This window comes from Nicotiana tomentosiformis, chromosome 9 (assembly GCF_000390325.3).
Source record: "Nicotiana tomentosiformis chromosome 9, ASM39032v3, whole genome shotgun sequence".
NCBI lineage: Eukaryota > Viridiplantae > Streptophyta > Magnoliopsida > Solanales > Solanaceae > Nicotiana > Nicotiana tomentosiformis.
Genome location: NC_090820.1, coordinates 20,260,547 through 20,281,543, shown reverse-complemented (window position 1 = coordinate 20,281,543; position 20,997 = coordinate 20,260,547). Strand labels below are relative to the sequence as shown.

The window sequence follows — 20,997 nt, the reverse complement described above, 5'->3', positions numbered from 1 at the left end:
CCTAATTCCCAAACCTATTATATATGCTACTCCTACCGAAACTAAATTATTTTCAGCATATCCACTAGCAAGATACAAAGTATTTAAACGATTATGAGTAGCAAACTACAATGTATTGAATATGTTTCCTTTCGTATGATTTAGATTTATCTTTTTGAATATTTAATCTTCTATAGACTTTATTCTTGAATCCCAACTTGGTTAATATCTTTCATACTTGTGTAATTTATCTTTTCTATGTCTTTGCGTAGTTTCTTTTACGCAGCGGTAGAGTAGTTGATGGTTCTATATTCTGGCCATCTTTCACTACATGAAATTTGATTTTTAACGACCACTTCTTAACGAAGGGATATAAATCCGGTCGTTATAAGTGTACTTATAGCAATCAAATATTTTTCCAGTCGTTGAAACTAATTTTTAGCACAATATTAACGAGGGGATAATATTCGGCGCTTAAAATATAACATAGCCCGTCATTAAACAATTAATTAATAAAAAGTGGCGCTAATTTTTCCCTATTTTTCCAACCCATACCTCCGCCAACCAACCCCAAAAAAAGAAAAAAACCCTAAGACTTCTCCTGCAACTGCGAATTAAACCTCTGTTTTGAACATTTATTTCATAAACCTGCAACTGCCTGTGAAATAAAATTCAGGGAAACTGCTGGTGTTCAAACATCAATATCATGCTATTAGAGAAACTGCTCGTCACCTTCATTGACAACAACTACTCATCTTCGAGTTTCTTCTCATCAGGTAAGGTTCGAACATGTCGCTTCCTGTTTTACTCTCTTTCTTATGACTCTTCATCCTTTTCTTTTGAGTTTTTAGCGTAAACTACAGTTTTTCTAAAAATTGGATCCATCCAATTCAATTAAAAATTGTGGTCAATCGATTCTCTTAATAGATGATAATATTACATTCTCGATTAGTTTAGTACAAGAGTTGATATGCCACAAACTCATATTAGATTTAGCAAATTAACATTTTTATTTATCCTTTATTGTAAGGATATTAAGGCTATTATTTGGATTATAGGCCAGTTAAATTTTGTGGGTGAGAAATTATTCAAATGGATTATAAAAATGATCTTTGAAATAGATTGACTAATATTCCTTGCTAAGTTATTTTGTTATCTCTAGGTTTTTCCGCCTCATGTTTTTATCAATTAAGTTTATTGTTGTTGTCTATTTCCATCTAACTTCTGAGCTTCTTTTTAAGGCCTTCATATGTATGATAAATGATTAACTGGCATGATAGACATCTATACTCATTTTTTTATTGTACTAGGTTGACATGAATACATTAAATTCTCAGACGTTTAAAGTGGAATCAACTTCAAAGTCTGCGAAGCCTGTGTACGTTCCACCTGGTAGCTTAGCAAGGGGACGAGGGCAAAGCTTTAGAACAATGTTGAACAGAGAGGTTCGATTGTCAAAAGTAAAACTTTTAGTGTATTAGCTTCTGATCAGAATAAGATAACTCATAATGATAGTTTTGTGCCTCTTGGTTTTGAACCAATATTGGAAGGTGATGCACCCCTTCCTCATCATGAAGAAGTGATGCAAGGCATTGAAAGAAGCGAAATAAGTATCTTACTGTTTTAAGCTATAATATTTTTTTTTTTTATTGTACAAAAACTTTTTTTTATTTGACTTAAATTAAAATTTGCAAGGCCATGTAAATCTGAAAAGGCAAAAAAAGTGAGACTAATAGATGTAAAAATATTGCATCACTCAAAGTTGGAGAAACGTTGAGCATTACTTTTTACCCCAATCGGATTGTTGGAAAGAATCATGCCTCATTTACGCGACACTTAGGTATATTGGTTCGTGATCGTAATATGTGTCCATTGCGTGTACACTCATGGGCAGACATCGAAGAATATAAGCTGCAACATTTATGAAAAGCTGTTACTGTAAGTATTTAAAGCATTACTTTCTTGATTTTCCTTCTCTATTCTTCTTTCAGAAATGAAAAGGAAATACTTGTGAGCTTACATCATTAAGCTTTGTTTTCAATTGTAGTAGCTTTCCCTTCTCCATTTCTAATAACTTATGCTTTTTCCCTGTTTGTGCAAATGTCATGTGAATTTGTGATTTTATTGACCTACTTATCTACAGTGATGAGCTTATGATAGCTTACCTTGATACTATTTTGATGTTATTAAATGGAATACAACATGAAAATCGAAATAGATAATTAGTATATAAGTTTATTTTGAACTATGTTATGGAATCTTGTCTAGTAGTGGCAGGAAACTAAAACTTCAATATTGACAAGGCTGTTTGGCAGCTGCAGATTTCATAGCTTCTTCTGTATTATGTGGTACCATTTCATAGCGCTTATTCTGATTGCATAGTCATTTTCTTTTGAAGTGTTACATTTCTCACTTTTCCTATGTAAGGGTAAATGGTTTATGTTGTAATGCTGCTACTGGTTCCAATGAAGTCAGAAACCCAATTTCCTTCTTTATTGACTGGCGTGACAATGCCACTCATTTTCTTTTCCCCGCTTAGTCTTCAACTGACTAAACTCCTATTTTATTGGAGTTGTGCATCTGTCTTTTTACCGTTGTTAATGAATCTCTTCCAAGATCGATTATGCTCTATGTTAGAACATTTCGGTGAATACTATTATGATCTAAGCATTCTATTCTTTGTCCAGTACTAGAAAGCATCACCTCCTCGTTTTAATCAAAATTCAAGATTATGACTGATACGTTAAATTAGTCGGTGTGCCTCCTTTGTTAATATTAAGCTTAAATATTTCAGAATTGACATTGATAAAGCAGGACCTTCTCTAGTCTTGTTTGTTAGCTCTCCATATGCACTGTCTATGGTGGTGGAAAAATATTTGCCAGTATATTTTACACTTATCTTTTCAAGCTCAATCACTACTAATACTCATATTATCCTAAAACAAACCTAAAATCATGACAGGAAAAACTCAACTTCTGGTAAGAGTTCTTGAGCTGACCATTTGACACACAAACTGCTTGTGGCTTGGTATGATCACTAACTCGGGAACCACGTCCTCTACCAGAATTAGTTTGTCCCTTGACACGGCTTTGTTTTCGTCTATTCACATCTGAACCCACTTTGCTTGTGTCTGTATTGTCTACTATCTTTTTCACAGTATCAGCTGCTGTCTACAAAAGTATTTCCTTCAACATTAGCATATACATTCTTCCAGAAGGGTGAGCTGAAAAACACCCTAAGATAACATGGCTAGCAAAATCAACAGTTGTAAAAGAGAGTATCTCAGTTATTAGAATGCTTCACACCTAATGAAACTGCCAAGAAGAGCAAGATATTATATATAAAACATAGCATATAAATATAAGATATACCTCCACATGTTCAAATGAAGTTGAGCTGTTGTCATCCTCCCTTGAAACTTAACTGTAGTAGTAGTTGTTAATTTATGAAGTTTATCCTCTCATTTTGACTATTGCAAGTATATTCATGCATAAGTTTCTTCTTTTGCATGTTATATAGAAGATAAACTCATGACCCCTTCATTATTTTCTTTAAAGAATCTGACCTCTCTATCAATTAGAACTCGTATAATAACCTTTATAAGCTATTTATCCTATTTTTTGATACACACAAGTGGTTAGATTTTTATTTTCTATTTCTAAGATAAGTTTCATGTTTACTGATACTTCTGAATATTATAGGACAAATTTGACAATTATGACATAAATGATCAACGAGATCATGTCTTGAAACATATGAGAAAGTTGTGAAATAATTGGCCAGGATCGCTGCACAAGAATATTAAGTCTAAGTCATTTCGTGATGCTCTAAAAGATATGCCAAATGGGGTAGACAAGAATGATTGGGAATGGCTTCTCAAGGAGCATTTTTTAACTGAAAAATTTAAGATATGATTTCATAACTATTTATTAACATCTTGTTATATTAAGTGGCTAACCATAATTTTTTGATGTGTTCTCAATTTAGGAAAAAAGTGCAAGAAACTCGGTCAATAGGTCTAAGTTGAGTATGCCTCATCGTACGGGTATAAGGAAGGTAAGAAGAACAATTTTAAATTCACATAAGGTATTTTCAGAGTGAGTGTTACAGTTGTGGTATTTATGGAAGTGTTTAAGAAGAATACAGCTGCTTAAGGGTCGTAGGACATTGTGCTTCTATGCTAAGGTTTGTGAGGTGAGTTGTGGATAAAGATAATGGCGACTTAACAAGGAGAAGTATCAATCTGAAGACAAATTCGGAAGGGACTCGAGGAAATAGGATAGCATGGTAGTAGGTTGGATCAGTAGGGTAATAAAGATGATCGGTTCTTTTGGGTGCTTATGATGTGGGGGGTTTTCTACAGGTGCTTTGTGGCAATACTCTTGGATTGGCGACCTGTGTGGCTGGGTTGAGTTAGAGAGATTCAGTTCTAATAGCTTGGTGGTGTGGAAATGGGTTTCGAAGAGTTTTTAATAGTTTTTACCACGGTTCGAGAAGTATATTTCCTATCGGCGTGAGGAATATGTTGTGTATTGGGATTTTCTCCGGGAGGAGATCAAATTGAAGGTTTCTAATTGATCGGGTATATATTCTGCTTGTGACTCAGATTGAATATGAGATTCTTGTACTCTTCACAGGATGGCATGGTAGACGCGGTGTATTGTGTGGGATTGAGATTTGCATGTGCAAGGTTACAGTTTAGTTTTGAAGGAAAGGACATAAATTCGTAGGCAGCATGGACGGTTTCAGATGACTAGGTAAATGATTTTACTAATCGGTATGGCCTAATAAGAGTATACATTTCATAAGGGGCAATGTGTTTTGATTCATGGATACTTAATTGATATTGCGGCACTCCCCTGATTGATCGACTATTGATATTCAAATTTTTCTATATGGCACGACAAAATTTTGGAAGTATTCCTCGTGGGATGATCGTATATGAGAGATGTGTTAGACATTCGGCAGTGGAGTTGGGATCAGATATGGTGATTCGTGTGGGATATGGATTTGGAGACAGGGAGTTCTCAGGAGCAAATTGTTTCATGGTTGTGGACTGTGAAGACATGGTCGAAGCTAGCGAGATAATGGTATGTGTTATGATTCAGTCATTGTTAACTTTTGGAGGATTATTTATCTATTTGTGGGTAACCAAAGTTGCTTTGAGGTCCAATGGTGGGCCAATTAGGATGTGTATTCTACACCGAGTCTGACTGGTTGGCTCCATATTGCTATTGTTGAGTGATGTGCCATTCGGTTGATGTTAAACTTATTCGTGGTCTGAAATGACCTGTAAGTTACTCTTCTATGCTATGAGAAGTTATGTTTCATTGGTTATATGCGCACATGGTGCGGTTCTATTGGGGGCCTTATGACAGAATTTGAGCGAGATGAGTATTTGGGTATTGCATGATCGATTGCGTATTGGTTATGTTCTTTCAGGTTTTGTGTGGCATTTTCGTCATTTGCATCTCCGTCGTTATTGATTTTGAGCAAGGTGGCTCGAGGTAGATAATATAGACCAGCTTTTAAATGGGGTCACATATTGCAGTGGAGTTATGTTAAGGTATGAACCTTGCGATTAGAATTGTGTGATGGTTCTTCGGTGTGTGATGGATTTTCAGCATTTCTTTGTGGTAGTACTTGTTAATCTGGCGGGGCAGTTCTCTCATTTGAGTCATTTTCCATGACTGAATGCATTTGAATTGTTGCATAATGGCGCACGGATGGCACGGTTTGTGGCTCTGAGTTATATCGGTATGATATGTCTGTGGGATAGTTGTGTTTAGTAATATAAGGTCATTGGACCCAGAATGGGTACTATCAAGTTTGATTACAGTATATTTGGGAAGATGACACTGAAAGTCAGCCAGGACAGGGATTATGGTTCTGGTTGGGGTAAGAGAGCTCCATGACGTGCTGATCTGATATGGGATTACGAGATTCTGCATGTTTCTTTTATTATCAACAATATACGAAGTTTTTGGGGTGATGTTTGGTTCGATATGGGGTTTAATACTAGTACTTGGTTGGTTTTGGAGTAGTTACTATGATCAAAAATGGTACCACGAGCATGCGAGTTGTGTAAAATATTAGTTAATTATATCCGTGGTTATAGTTATGGCTCGATGCATCTCGTTCAGACTTATACAGTGTGTGGATGTGAGATTCGGGTCTTGAATGGAATTCTAGATGTTAGAAATTTGGCTCCAAGGTTTTTGGGGTAAGGTTAAATTAATGATTTTCAGTTATGTTATGTGGTCAGGCCTATATAGATTAGGGTGACGTGAGATCATCCCAGGTACGTGCCTGGTAAGATGGGATAGTGATTTGATGGCTTGGAAACAACAGGGAGAATGTAACGACCCGGCCGATCATTTCGAGTATTACAACCTCGTTTCCCCTATTTCTACTTCTTTTTGTGTTATTCAACTATATTATATTATATCGGGTTTGTTGGTTCGAGTCCGGAGTGGTTTCGGAGTGGAATGAGACACTTAGTCTCTTATTTAGAAGTTTAATTTGGGAAAGTCAATCGGATGTTGACTTATGAGTAAACGACCTCGGATGTGGATTTTTATGGTTCTATTAGATTCGTTAGGTGATTTTGGACTTAGGAGCACGTCCGGAATGTAATTTGGAGGCTCGTGGTAAAATTAGGCTTCAATTGGTAAAAGTTGGAAATTCGGCGATTTCGGTCGGCAGTGAAAAATTTAATATCGGGGTCGGAATGGAATGCCGGAAGTTGGAGTAGGTTTGTAGTATCATTTTTGATGTGTGTGCAAAATTTGAGGTCATTTGGAAGTGGTTTGGTTGGTTTCGGCATCGGTTGTCGAAATTATAAGTTTAGAAGTCCTTAGGCTTGAATCCGAAGGAAATTAGGTGTTTTGATGTTGTTTTGAATGACTCGAAGGTTCGACTAAGTTCGTATGGTGTTTTAGGATTGGTTGGTATGTTTGGTTGAAGTCCCGGGGGCCTTGGGTGTGTTTTGGGGTGAGTTTTAAGCTAGTCCGGGAATTTTCGAAACTCAGGTATGGTTCTGGTGCTTTGAATTTCACGGACCTCAGTAGAATTTTGCGGCCGCACTTGGAATTTTGCAGACCGCATAATTCTGCCGCGGTCGCACTCCGGGGAAACATTTTGCAGATCCGCTGGTCCGACTTCGGAAGCCTATATCTTTTGAGATGCACTACTAGAAATTCGATAAAAACCGACCAACTTTGGTCGGTCAAAAAACCGACCAAAAAACTGACCAAAGTTGGTCGGTTTTTCAAAATATTTTTTTTTTACGAAACTGACCAACTTTGGTCGGTTTTCTTTGGCGCAAAAATACGGAAAACTATTTTTGAGTCCCGCGAAATTTATGTTTTAAGAAACCGACCAATGTGGTAGCCAATGCCTTGAGTCGTAAGGTGAAAAGTTTGGGCAGCTTAGCATACTTACCGGTAGATGAGAGGCCTTTAGCCTTGGATGTTCAGGCCTTGGCCAACCAGTTTATTAGATTGGATATTTCCGAACCGAGTCAAGTTTTGGCTTGTGTGGTTTCTCAGTGTTTTTTTTTATGAACATATCGGAAACGTCAGTATGATGACCCTCATCTGCTTGTCCTTAAGCACACGGTTCAGCACGGTGATGCCAACGAAGTCACTATTGGGGATAACGGTATATTATAGATGCAGGGCAAGCTATGTGTGCCTAATGTAGATGGTTTGCATGAGTTGATTCTCCAGGAGGCTCACGGTTCGTGGTACTCCATTCATCCAGGTGCCGCGAAGATGTATCAGGATTTGAGGCAGCACTATTGATGGAGGCGAATGAAGAAATATATAGTTGGGGTTTGTAGGTCAGTGTTTAAATTGACAATAGGTGAAGTACGAGCTTCAGAGACTTGAAATTCCAGAGTGGAAGCGGGAGCGTATTACCATGGACTTGGTAGTTGGGCTCCCATGGACTTTGAGAAAGTTTGATGTTGTTTGGGTGATTGTAGATCGGTTGACCAAGTCCGCGCATTTTATTCCAGTTGGTACTACTTATTCTTCGGAGCGGTTGGCTGAGATTTATATTCGCGAGATTGTTCACCTACACGGTGTGCCGGTGTCCATCATTTCGGATCGGGGTACGCAGTTTACATCACAGTTTTTGAGGGCAGTACAGCGAGACTTAGGTACACAGGTTCAGCTAAGTACAACATTTCACCCTCAGACGGACGGGCAGTCCGAGCGCACTATTCATATATTGGAAGATATGCTACGCACTTGTGTTATAGATTTTGGAGGTTCTTAGGATCCGTTTCTGCCGCTTCCATAGTTTGCTTACAATAACATTGACCAATCGAGCATTCAAATGGCTCCGTATGAGGCTTTATATAGGAGACGGTGTCGGTCTCTGGTGGGTTGGTTTGAGTTGGGTGAGGGTAGGCTATTGTGTGCTGATTTGGTTCAGGAAGATTTGGAGAAGGTTAAATTGATTCAGGAGAGGCTTCCCACGGCTCAATCTAGACAAAATGGCCGACCGCTCGAGCCTCCTCTATAATGGGTCCTAGCTGAAGAGAAAACCGTAGAGGTAGTGCCTCCAAATCTTCAATGCATGGACAATAGCTGCCAATTCTAAATCATGAACATGGTAGTTCTTTTCATGTGGCTTCAACTGACGTGAAGCATAAGCAATCACTCTACCCTCTTGCATTAAGACACACCGAATACTAATACGAGAAGCATCATAATACACTGTACAAGAGCCTGAAGCTGAAGGTAAAATTAGAACTGGAGTTGTGGTCAAGCAGTCTTGAGCTTCTGAAAGCTCTCTTCACACACATCTGACCACCTAAATGGAGCACCTTTCTGGGTCAATTTAGTCAAAGACGATGTAATAGATGAAAAACCCTCCATAAAGTGACGATCACAACCAGCCAAGCCGAGAAAACTCCGAATCTCAGTAGCTGAAGATGGTATAGGCCAACTCTGAACTGCATCTATCTTCTTCGGATCCACCTTAATTCCCTATATGTCCCGAAAACACGACTGAGCTATGCCAGAACTCACACACGGAGAATTTGGCATAATGCCTCTCTTGTCTCAACCTCTATAATACAATACTCAAGTGGTGTGCATGCTCCTCCTGGCTACGTGAGTACACCAGGATATCATAAATAAATACTACGACAAATAAATCAAGATACGGACGGAATACGCTATTTATCAAGCGCATAAATGCTGCTGGGGCATTGGTCAGCCCAAAAGACATCACGAGAAATTCATATTGACCATAACGAGTTTTGGAGAACACTCTCGCTCCATGTAGCTTTTCAAATAAATCATCAATATGCGGCAAAGGATATTTATTCTTGATTGTAACTTTGTTCAGCTGCTTGTAATCGATGCACATCTGCATAGTACCATCTTTCTTTTTCACAAACAGAACCGGTGCACCTCAAGGTGACACACTAGGCCTTATAAACCCCTTATTAAGGAGTTCCTGAAGTTGCTTTTTCAATTCTTTCAACTCAGTTGGTGCCATACGATATGGAGGAATGGAAATGGGTTGAGTGCCCGTCACCAAGTCAATACCGAAATCAATATCCCTATCGGGTGGCATACCCGACAGGTCTGCAGGAAATACATCTGGAAAGTCTCGCACTACCGGTACTGAATCAACAGGAGGAGTATCTGGATCAACATCTATCACAAAGGCCAAATATGACAAACACCCCTTCCCAACCATACGTTGGGCATTCAAATAAGAAATTACCCTGCTGGAAACATAATCTAGAGAACCTCTCCATTCAACCTTCGGCAACCCCGACATTGCTAATATCACGGTTTTAGCGTGATAGTCCAGAATAACATGACATGGAGACAACCAATCCATAACCTGAATTAAATTTAAATCAACCATAATAAGCAATAAATGATCAACTCTAGTCTCCAGTCCCCCAATAGTTACCACACACGACCGATACACACGGTCCACAATAATAGTATCGCCCACCGGCGTAGATACACAAACAGGTGAAACTAAGAACTCACGGGGCATATTCAGATAATGAGTAAGTACGATGATACATACGAATAAGTGGAACCAGGGTCAAATAATATAAAAGCCTCCCTGTGGCACACATAGACCATACCTCTGATCACTGCATCTGAATCAACAACATCTGGCCTAGCAGGAAAAGCATAGTATTGGGCCTGATCGCCACCTGATTAGCCTCCCCCTCTTGGGTGACGCCTAGCTGACTGAGCCCCGCCCCGAGTTGGCTGGGCGGGTGGTGGAACAACTGGTGCAGATGTTGTAGCCTGACTCCTGTACTAAACTGAACCTCCCATAAGGCGAGGGCAATAACTCTTTATGTGGCCCAAGACTCCATACTCAAAGCAACCCCTCTCTAAAAATGCCGGTAAGTTCTGAGGGGGACCTCAGGAACCAGAATAACTGCTAGAAGCACCCGGTTCAAATGAACCCTGAACTCAAGGAGCACGTGACATACTCTGGGCTGGAAAAAGCACTAAGGGATGACTGGCCCTGATGAGAACTGTATGAACCATGGATGGATGATGCATCACGGTGAACTAGACAACCCGTCTGAGCGTGCCTGTGAGGATGACCCCTACTGTGGTAAATCTGACCCCCTGAAGGAACACCGTTGAAACCACCCGGTCCACGAGGCCTCTTGGACTCCCTCTCTCCACGCTCCTGGCTATGGACCATCTCTATCTGCCGAGCAATATCAACCACCTCGTCAAAAGTAGCACTAGATACCCTCTCCCGAGTCATAAGTAATCGTAGCTGATATGTGAGGCCATAAATGAACCTCCTAATCCTCTCCATATCAGTGGGAACCAACCAAGTTGTATGACGAGTCAACTCAGAAAACCTCATATCGTACTGGGTCACGGACATGCTATCTTACAAAAGCTGTTCAAACTGTCCACGCAACTCCTACCTGCGAAACTACGGCACAAACTTCTCTAAAATTAGAACAGAGAAATCCTACCATGTAAGTGGTACTGCACCGACCGGCCTGCACCTCATAATCCTCCCACCAACTGAAGGAAGCCCCAGAAAACTAAAAAGTAGTGAACGAGACCCCATTGGTCTCCAGAATACCTGCAGTCCGAAGCATCCGTTGGCACTTATCCAGAAAACCCTGAGCATCCTCTGACTCAGCACCGCTAAATAATGGGGGTCGAAGCCTCCCAAATCTCTAAAGTCTCCTCTGCTCATCATCTGCCGTAACGGGGACTACTGGGGCATGACCAGCTGCAGTTGACAGGGCTGGTAGTGCCCCCGGTATCTGAAGTCCCTACACTACCTGATATGGAGTACGGGTAACAGGGTTATGAGTACCTCCCCTAGCCTGAGAAGTGGCAGGTGCGGCCAGAGCTGAAACCACCTGAGAAAGACCAGTGCAAACTGTCAATATCTAGGCCAAAGCCTCCTGGAGGCCTTGAATAACGATGGGAACAGATGGTGCCTGAGCTAGTCTGGCCCCGACCTCTCGCGGACCTAACTGGTGGAACTCGTGGCTGATCATCTGATCCGGTAGTACGTGTCATCACCATCTGTGAGAGAATAGAATAACAGAAATTTAATTTCCGGAATCAACAAATTCGCACGATAAAATACAAGAAGGTGAAATTTTTCCTAAAGGTTCGGCAACCTCTCGAAGATAAGTACAGACATCTCTGTACCGATCGGCAAGACTCTACTAAACCTGATCATGACTCGTGAGACCTATGTTACCTAGGCTCTGATATCAATTTGTCACGACCCAAAATCTCACATGTCGTGATGGCGCCTATCTCAATACTAGGCAAGCCGATAATCTCAATAAACCACCATATCTTTAAGTTTGAAAATATAATATTCAAATTCAGCGGAAGAAATCTCACAAATACAGATATGAACACTCCCAAAATCCGGTGTCACTGAATACACGAGCATCTAAATAAATACAAAGTCTGACTGATAAAAACATTGTCTGAAAGTAAGAACAGTACAATATCTGATAGAAAGAGATAGTCAAGGTCAGTGAACTCCAGGCAGCTATCTTGATAGTCTCCAACTGATAGCACTATGAGATCTAACAGTCGTCGTGTCCGAAAGCACCTGGATCTGCACACGAGGTGCAAAGTGTAGTATAAGTACAACCAACTAAATAAGTAATAAGACTAATCTTTGGGCTGAAAGTAGTGACGAGCTCAGCAGGTACAATCCAGTATAGAAATAACAGTACAGAATTGTAGGCATGCTTTCAAGTTTAACAGTTAAACCAATACAAGTAAAAATAGATCAATTCTAAATGATATGAGGAATATGACATCTCTGTATATACATGAAAATGTACGTACTGTATGTGAAGCACCTTAGAGGAAATCTCGCGTACTAAACATCTCAAAATACTCAATCACTCAGTACTATATATGGCTAATCCAGCCCAGGGAAGATCCATCCCAACTATATACGTATATCCATCAACTGACAGTCATCACTCAGTACTATATAAGGCCAATCGAGCCCAGGGGAAGATCCATACCCGAATATCAATGATTCGGACAAGATCCATGTCGAAGGAAGATCTATCCCTCAATATATATATATATATATATATATATATATATATATATATATATATATATGGCAAGATCCATGCCGAGGGACGATCCATCCCATATATATATATATCTCAACTACGCTCACTGTGGGGGTCCGAAGGAGCTCCTTCAGCCCAAGCACTATAATAGTCAGATCCAGGCATAAATAACTAAACATAACTCAGAATCTCCAGTTTCTCGGGCTCTCAATAACTTGAAAAATTAACCCGACATGATGTTATGAAGTATCAATGAATAATGACAGAGACTGAGATATGATATGCAAGTGATAGATGTGACTGAGTACAAAATTTTAAATTTAATCAAAAATTCAACAACAATACGACCCATGTGGGTCCCAAAATATATCGGCGTGTAGCCTAAACATGATCTTATATGTGTCTCAGCTCAATTTCTCTAACACGCGGAGGATATGCGGATAATGACATTTATTTAGTTATGCAACTCCATGGAATCAATTGAAGTCACAATTTTCATGATGCATGCATACAAGCATGTCACCTAGCACGTGCGTCATCTCCAAACAATTCATACAACATGAAATCCAGGGATTTATACCCTCAGAACCAAGTTTAGAAATGTTACTTACCTCGACCCGTATAATTATTTATTTTGCAATGCCATTACCTCGCGAATCAACCTCCAGACACCTCGAAACTAGTCATAAATAATTCGATTCAGTCAAAACAAATTATAGGAATTAATTCAATATGAAGATACAAATTTTCCATTAAAATCCGAAATTTCACCCAAAAATCGCCCGTGAGACCAGCGTCTCGGAACCCTACAAAATTTATAAAAACCGAAAGTCCATTCGACCATGAGTCTAACCATACCAATTTTACCAAATTCCGACATCAACTCGGCCCTCAAATCTTCAAATCTTATTTTGAAATCCCTAGGCCCAAAACATGTAATCTAGTCGAAATATTCAATGATAATCTAATATTATTGACTACAATGATCACAAGTGACTTACCTCAATTTTCATGTGAACTTTCTTTGAAAATCGCCCCAAAATTCGTGCTTGAAAGTCCAAAAATGGCAAAACTCGGAATCCCTTCGAAATGTATATTGTCCAGGGGATCCGCACCTGCGACTCATGTAGCCGTTTCTACGGTCTCGCAGGTGCGAGGCCCTTCCCGCTTCTTCGGCTTATTTCGCTTCTACGGACAAGAGGTCCGCTTTTGCGGCCTCGCATTTGCGTTCTCAAAGCTGCTTCTGCGAAGAGGTCCCTCCCCTCTTACTTCCGCTTCTGCGATCAACTCATCGCAGGTGCGAGTCCGCTTCTGTGGTCTTGCGTACGCACCTGTGACCCCAATCCTTGCCAAGCCATTTCCGCTTCTGTGCAACCACGCTCGCTTCCACGAGCTCGCACCTGCGAGCCAATTTCCGCAGGTGCGATTGCATCAGATGGCAGCAGGTTTTCAATTTTGCTCTAAGTCCGAATTTGATTAGTTAACCATCCGAAACTCACCCGAGACCCTCGGGAATTCAACCAAATACACCAACAAGTCCTAAAATATCATACGAACTTATTCTAGCCTTCATATCACATCAAATAACGCTAAAACTACGAATCATATCCCATTTCAAGCCTAATGAACTTTGAAACTTCCAATTTCTACAAACGACGCCGAAACCTATCAAATCACGTCCGATTGACCTCAAATTTTTCACACAAGTCATAAATGACATAACGGACCTATTAAAATTTTCAGAATCGGATTCCGACCCCGATATCAAAAAGTCAACCCCTGGTCAAACTTCCCAAAAAAAATTCAACTTTCGCCATTTCAAGCCTAATTCCACTACGGACCTCCATATAATTTTTTGGACATGCTCCCAAGTCTAAAATTACCATACGGAGCTATTGGAATCATCAGAATTCAAATCTGAGGTCGTTTATACATAAGTCAATATACGGTCAACTTTTCAAACTTAAGTTTTCAATTGTGAGACTAAGTGTCTCATTTGACTACGAAATCATTTCGGACCCGAACCAACTAACCCGGTAAGTCATAAAATAATAGTAAAGCATAATTTGAGCAGTAAATGGGGGAACGAAATTATAATACTCAAAACGACCGGCCGCGTCGTTACATTTATTTTATTGTTATTGGAATTTCCGCCACCTAGTTGGTACTGTTATATGTATGCTAGGTGAGAAAGATATAAATGCACGAAGGGTGTTGCCGTAACAATTGATTTGATTTACATATATATATTGGGTGAGAATGAGACAAGGGCACAAAGGTATTGTCGTACCATTTGATGTGATATTTTGAAATATTCTCACACCATAAAAGTTAAATGAGGTGTCACATGGTTACTTTTACTTGAAAGAATTATACTCGAAAGGTATTTACTTGAAAGAATTATATTTGAAAGATAATTACTTGAAAGAATTATATTTGAAAGATACTTATTTGAAAGAATTATATTCGTAAGATATTTATTTGAAGGAAGTATATTCGGGATATATTTAATTGTACGGATTACATTCTAAAGATTTTTATTTGAAAAACTTATAGATAAAAGATGTATATTTTGAAGGACTTGATTAATTGGTTGTACTTGTGGTTATTATTCGTTTGAGCAATATTTATGGTCTTCCTGTTACCTTGTTGTTTATGTCACAGGTTGATTATTGTTGTTGTCACTGTTGTTTATTTTCTATTAATTTGTATACTATATTGCACAGGTTATTAGAGTAGTGAGTGTCTTGACTATACCTCGTCACTACTCCACCGAGGTTAGTCTTGATACTTACTGGGTATCGACTGTGGTATACGCATACTACACTTCTGCACATTTTTGTACAGAGCCAGGTGTTGGAGATATCGGGTTCGGACAAAGTTAGAGAGTGATCGCAAGGACTTAAGATAGAGCTGCTTGGTCGTCGCAGTCCCTTGGAGGCTTTTCATTTTTTTTATTGTACTGTTAATTTCTTATTCGAACAATATTATATATTCAGTCCTCGAGATCATTCCATGTATTCAGTTAGAGTTTGTGACTCGGTATTACCAGTCTTGGGAGGTTGTTTGAATATTTTCGATGTTGGTTTTGACACTCATATTAAATTATATGTTTCAACAAAAATGACTTGAATTATTATTATAATCGGCTTAGCTACTTTTAGAGACTAAGTGCCATCACGATGCCTGTGGTGGGATTTTGGATCGTGACAGCATGAAAGAAATTTGACAAGTAAGACACTTGTCATGAAACTAAACTCATTTTCATGCTATAAATAGGATGCTCATTTGCCATCATAACCATCAGAAATATTTTTTCTCTTCTTTTACTCACGTTTTGTGTAATTATTTCTTACACAAATTATCTTCTTCAAGTCCTTATCACTACCCAATGATTACTCATAATTATTGTGTATTTTCTTTATTAGCTTGATCATTTCTGTTCTACTAAATTGTTCCTTCTTTCCAGTTTATTTTGTAGACTTGCTGATAAATTTAATTTTGTCGATTCCTATATTCTCTAAATAAATAGATGTAGGCATATTTAATCTTAGGGAAACATTTCACATTGTTGAAATAGTTTCTTAGGAAAGTGTCCAGCACGACTCAAGTCAATTCGTGTATCTGATCACAAATAATATTATTACAGTATTATCGTTATTTTCTCGTGTCATTCTCCTACAGATTTTTCGTTATTCAATTGCTCTCTATTAAAGAAAGGAAAATACACCAAATTGGTTCGGTGTGATACCAATACTTGAAAATCGACTTAATTGATTTGATTTTCTTTTAGAGGATACCTCTCAAAACGAACTATGAACAACTCTACTCATGACCAATAATGACAGAGGTGGATCCGGAATTTTAAATTTATGGGTTCCTACAGAAATTTCAAGTTAATATACAATAATAACTAGATTAACGGATTGAGTTCCAAGCTAAATATTCTTATAAATTTAATGACCTTTTCAATACAAATATAGGATCTAGAGTCTAGACAAAAGTTACTGAGTTTACGGAAATCGTAACTAATGCATAGGATCTGCCCCTGAATAATGTTTATAAGATCATTCTTTGTACTCACTGTCGCTCACCAAAAAACGAACAGATGCCGATGTCTTTTGACACGACCCGAAACTCCCACCTTCGGACCGTGATGGCGCCTAACATTTCACTTGCTAGGAAAGCCAACGGTAGAATAATATTAGCCATTTTAAACAATTTTTAAATTTATTAAGAACAAAGAAACAAATGCGGATGTAAGTTCTGAAATATAGTTAATAATCCATAAAAATAACGGTGTCTAAATACCATCCCAGAATTTGTGTCACAAGTGCACTAGTTTCTAGAATAATACAAATAAGGGTCTGAATAAAATAAAGGTGTCTGAAAGCAATTACACAACTAAAATAAGATAGACGGGGACTTCAGAACTGTAGACGTTGTATAGTTATACCTCAAGTCTCCTCTTCAGAACTGAGTAGCTTCAGAACTTCAGAACTGAGTAGCTGAAATCTGAGCAAGTCTATGATACGCCGTTGGGACCAACTCCGAAATCTGCACAAGAAGTGCAGAGTGTAGTATCAGTACAACCGATTCCATGTACTGGTAAGTGCTGAGCCTAACCTCGACGAAGTAGTGACGAGGCTAAGGCAGGTCACTTACATGAACTTGTACGCAATATTAGTAAAAAAACAACAATAATAGAAACAAATCAGGTAACTCATTTTTAATACTTGAGGCCAACTCAACAGTCATAGTCAATTATTATTTCAATCAATTTTCGTTGCAACGTGTAGCCCGTTTCCACAATCTGTTAATTTTTAACTCTACAATATATTTATTTAATCAAGGATATATATAGACTTTTAAATAAGTCTGTTGCGGCGTGCAATCTGATTTCCCAATATGGACTTTTTAATAAGTCTGTTGCGGCATGCAACCCGATCCCCCAATATATTCATTTCAATCAATTCTATTGTGGCGTGCAACCCGCTCCTCCAATATATTCATTTACCAATTTTCATACAAGAAATTGCCCCAATAAATGCAACAATTAATATAAAATTTAAGACAACAAGCGTAGAATAATTATGATTTAATTATGAAATAAATAATGATAAATTACAATTTATTATGGAAATCAGGATGAAAATAGGCAGTTTAATATATCATATGCTAAATGTCAAGTAGCAATTAACATAATTCAAATAAGCATGTACCAATTATTACAGAAATTCAAGAATTAATATTTGACAAAGAATAGGAGAGAAACAATTATTATAATAATTAATTCGTATATTAAAACAAATTTAGGATTTTTAAATAATTATGCAAATAATTAATTTGATGAAGTATAGACACTCGTCACCTCGCATATACGCCGTTCACATGCATTTCACATAACAAATAATTTAAGGGTTCTATTCCCTCAAGTCAAGGTTAACCACGACACTTAACTCGCTTTGCAACCAAATTCAAGAATCCAATAAACCCCTGCCTCGCGAATTCGTGTCCGAAATCCTCAAATCTAGTCATAAACAATTCAATATACTCAATACAAATCGTAGGAATTAATTCCATATGAATTTACTAATTTTTCGGATTAAAATTCAAAATTCATCTCAATAATCATCAATGGGGCTCACATCTCGAATCTAGAAAAAACTTACGAAATCCGAACACTCATTCCGAGATGAGTCCAACCATACAAAAATTATCAAATTCCGATGTCAAATGGACATTCAAATCTTAAATTAAAGTCTTTGAAGATTTCTACCATTTTCAACTCAATCTTTACCCATTTGAACTCAAACATCTTCCCACAAACCTTATTGGTATAAGCATATATAAATAATACTCTTACACCCAAGAATCATACTCCTAATCAATCATCTTCTCCCAAAATCCGAAATTGAAAAACTAGGGTATGAAACCTTACCTCTTAGATGAAGAACTTAAGAGATTTATTGTTGGATTTCAAGGCTTGAGCAAGATTTGATGAATAAGACACTTGAGCTTCTTCCTCTCTCTAGAACACTCTCACTTCTCTCTAAAACTATTCGGTTTTAGCTCAAAAATGACTTAACCCCTCTCCCTACCCGGCCATGGGGGTATTAAATGAGCTCCTATGTGTGCGGCCGTGCACCAGGGCAAGTGGCCGCGCACCTGAGGCAGAAAGTCTCAAATATGCGCAGCCCCGCATTTAGGCGTGCATATGACACAGGTCCAGTAAAATGGCCATAACGCTCTGTATACATATCCAAAAGATGAACGGTTTGAAGCGTTAGAAACTAGACTCGAAGATCTTTCATTTTATAGGTTGTCCATAACTTAAATCCTATATATATATATATATATATATATATATATATATATATAGATATATATAGATATATATATATAGATATGCTCGTCCAAAGTTTGGTCTTGTGCGTACTCATTTTGAACTTTAGTCTATTATGAAATTTTCCAACTTGGCTTAAACTTAGGACTTTCCTTAGAGACCATATCACTTATAATATTCCTCGTACACTTATTATCATATCCAATAGGTGTCCATCGTGTTAATATTCCTCGAATGAGAAGTAGAGTCTGTCCCCAAACACATAACATAACTTATCTCTTCTTTCGCACATTTCAATTTCTCGAATTTTACTAACTCCCAAAATTTCCAAACATTTCGCCAGAGTTTCCTTTGTAACTGGGCCTATCCACCTACCAGAGAATCCCAGAAACCAATCCTAACAACACATACATAATCAAATCAACTTAACATAACATGAAAATAATACTAACAGTGGCCTCATAAGCAATATATTTCTAGAAAATGAACGACATTAACATCAACTATTAAGGTGATACGTAACTCAAAGCAGGTAAGCTCCCAACATTTTCATAAAACACAAAAATGAATGTTTAAATTAAAGATGACATTTTTGGGTTATCACATTCTCCACCTCTAAAACAAACGTTCCTCCTCGAACAAAGTTAGAAAAAGTACCTGAGCTGGTGAATAAGTGTGGATATTTACTCCGCATGTCCGACTCGGACTCCCAGGTAGATGCCTCTACCGGCTGACCTCTCCATTGCACTCGAACTGAAGGATAACTCTTAGATCTCAATTGCTGGACCTGTCGGGCTAGAATATCTATCGTCTCCTCCTCATAAGTCAAATCCTTGTTCAATTGAACTAAGCTGAAATCTAACACATGGGACGGATCACCATAATATTTCTGGAGCATAGACACATGGAACACTGGATGAACCGCTGATAAACTAGGTGGTAATGTAAGCCTGCAGGCTACTTCACCCACCCTTTCAAAAATTTCAAGGGTCCAATATACCTAGGGCTCAACTTGCTCTTCTTTCTGAACCTCATTACACCTTTCATAGGTGAAACCCGGAGTAATATTCTTTCTCCAACCATGAATGAAATATCACAAACTTTACGATCGGCATGACCATTTTTCCTAGACTGAGCTGTGCGAAGTCGACCTTGAATAACCTTGACTTTATCCAAGGCATCCTGTACCAAATCGGTACCCAACAACCGAGCCTCTCCCGGTTCAAACTAGCCAACTGGCGAACGACATCGCCTTCCATATAATGCCTTATATGGAGCCATCTGAATGCTCGACTGGTAGTTATTATTATAAGCAAACTCCACAAGTGGCAAGAACTGATCCCAAGAACCTCCAAAGTATATAACACAAGCGCGAAGCATATCTTCCAGAATCTGAATGGTGCGCTCTAACTGTCCGTCTATCTGTGGATGAAATGTTTTACTCAACTCAAACCGCGTGCCTAAATCACGCTGTACACCCCTCCAGAAGTGTGAGGTAAACTGCGTACCTCGATCAGAAATAATAGACACGGGCACACCTTGAAGGCGGACAATCTCACGAATGTAAATTTTAGCTAACCTTTCTGAAGAATAGGTAACTGCCACTGGAATGAAATATGATGACTTGGTCAACCTGTCCACAATTATCCAAACTGCGTCAAATATTCTCTGAGTTCGTGGGAGTCCAACAACAAAATCCATAGTGATACGCTTCCATTTCCACTCAGGCATTTCTAACTTTTGAAGCAAACCACTAAGTCTCTGATGCTCGTACTTAACTTGCTGACAATTCAGACACCGAGCTACATATGCAACTATATCCTTTTCATTCTCCTCCACCAATAATGTTGCCGAAAATCTTGATACATTTTGGCGGTACCTGGATGAATAGAATACCTAGAACTGTGTGCCTCTTCAAGAATTAATTCACGAAGCTCATCAACATTAGCTCATCAACATTAGGCACACAAATACGACCCTGCATTCGCAGAACTCCATCTTCCCCCACAACAACCTGTTTGGCATCACTGTGTCGTACCGTGTCCTTAAGGATAAGTAAATGAGTATCATCATATTGCC

General features: G+C 38.6%; 1 long non-coding RNA gene across 2 annotated transcripts; it reads left to right on the top strand.

Annotated features, from left to right (window-relative positions):
* Positions 1-520: 520 nt before the first annotated feature.
* LOC104091017 (uncharacterized) lies at positions 521-15,652 on the top strand. Of its 2 annotated transcripts, none has more exons than XR_004505646.2 (3): positions 521-755; positions 1,290-1,917; positions 15,299-15,652. It is a non-coding gene; the product is annotated as an uncharacterized lncRNA (long non-coding RNA). The 2 variants fall into 2 exon arrangements; XR_685040.4 differs by lacking the exon at positions 15,299-15,652 and adding an exon at positions 2,942-6,124.
* The last annotated feature ends 5,345 nt before the right edge of the window (positions 15,653-20,997 follow it).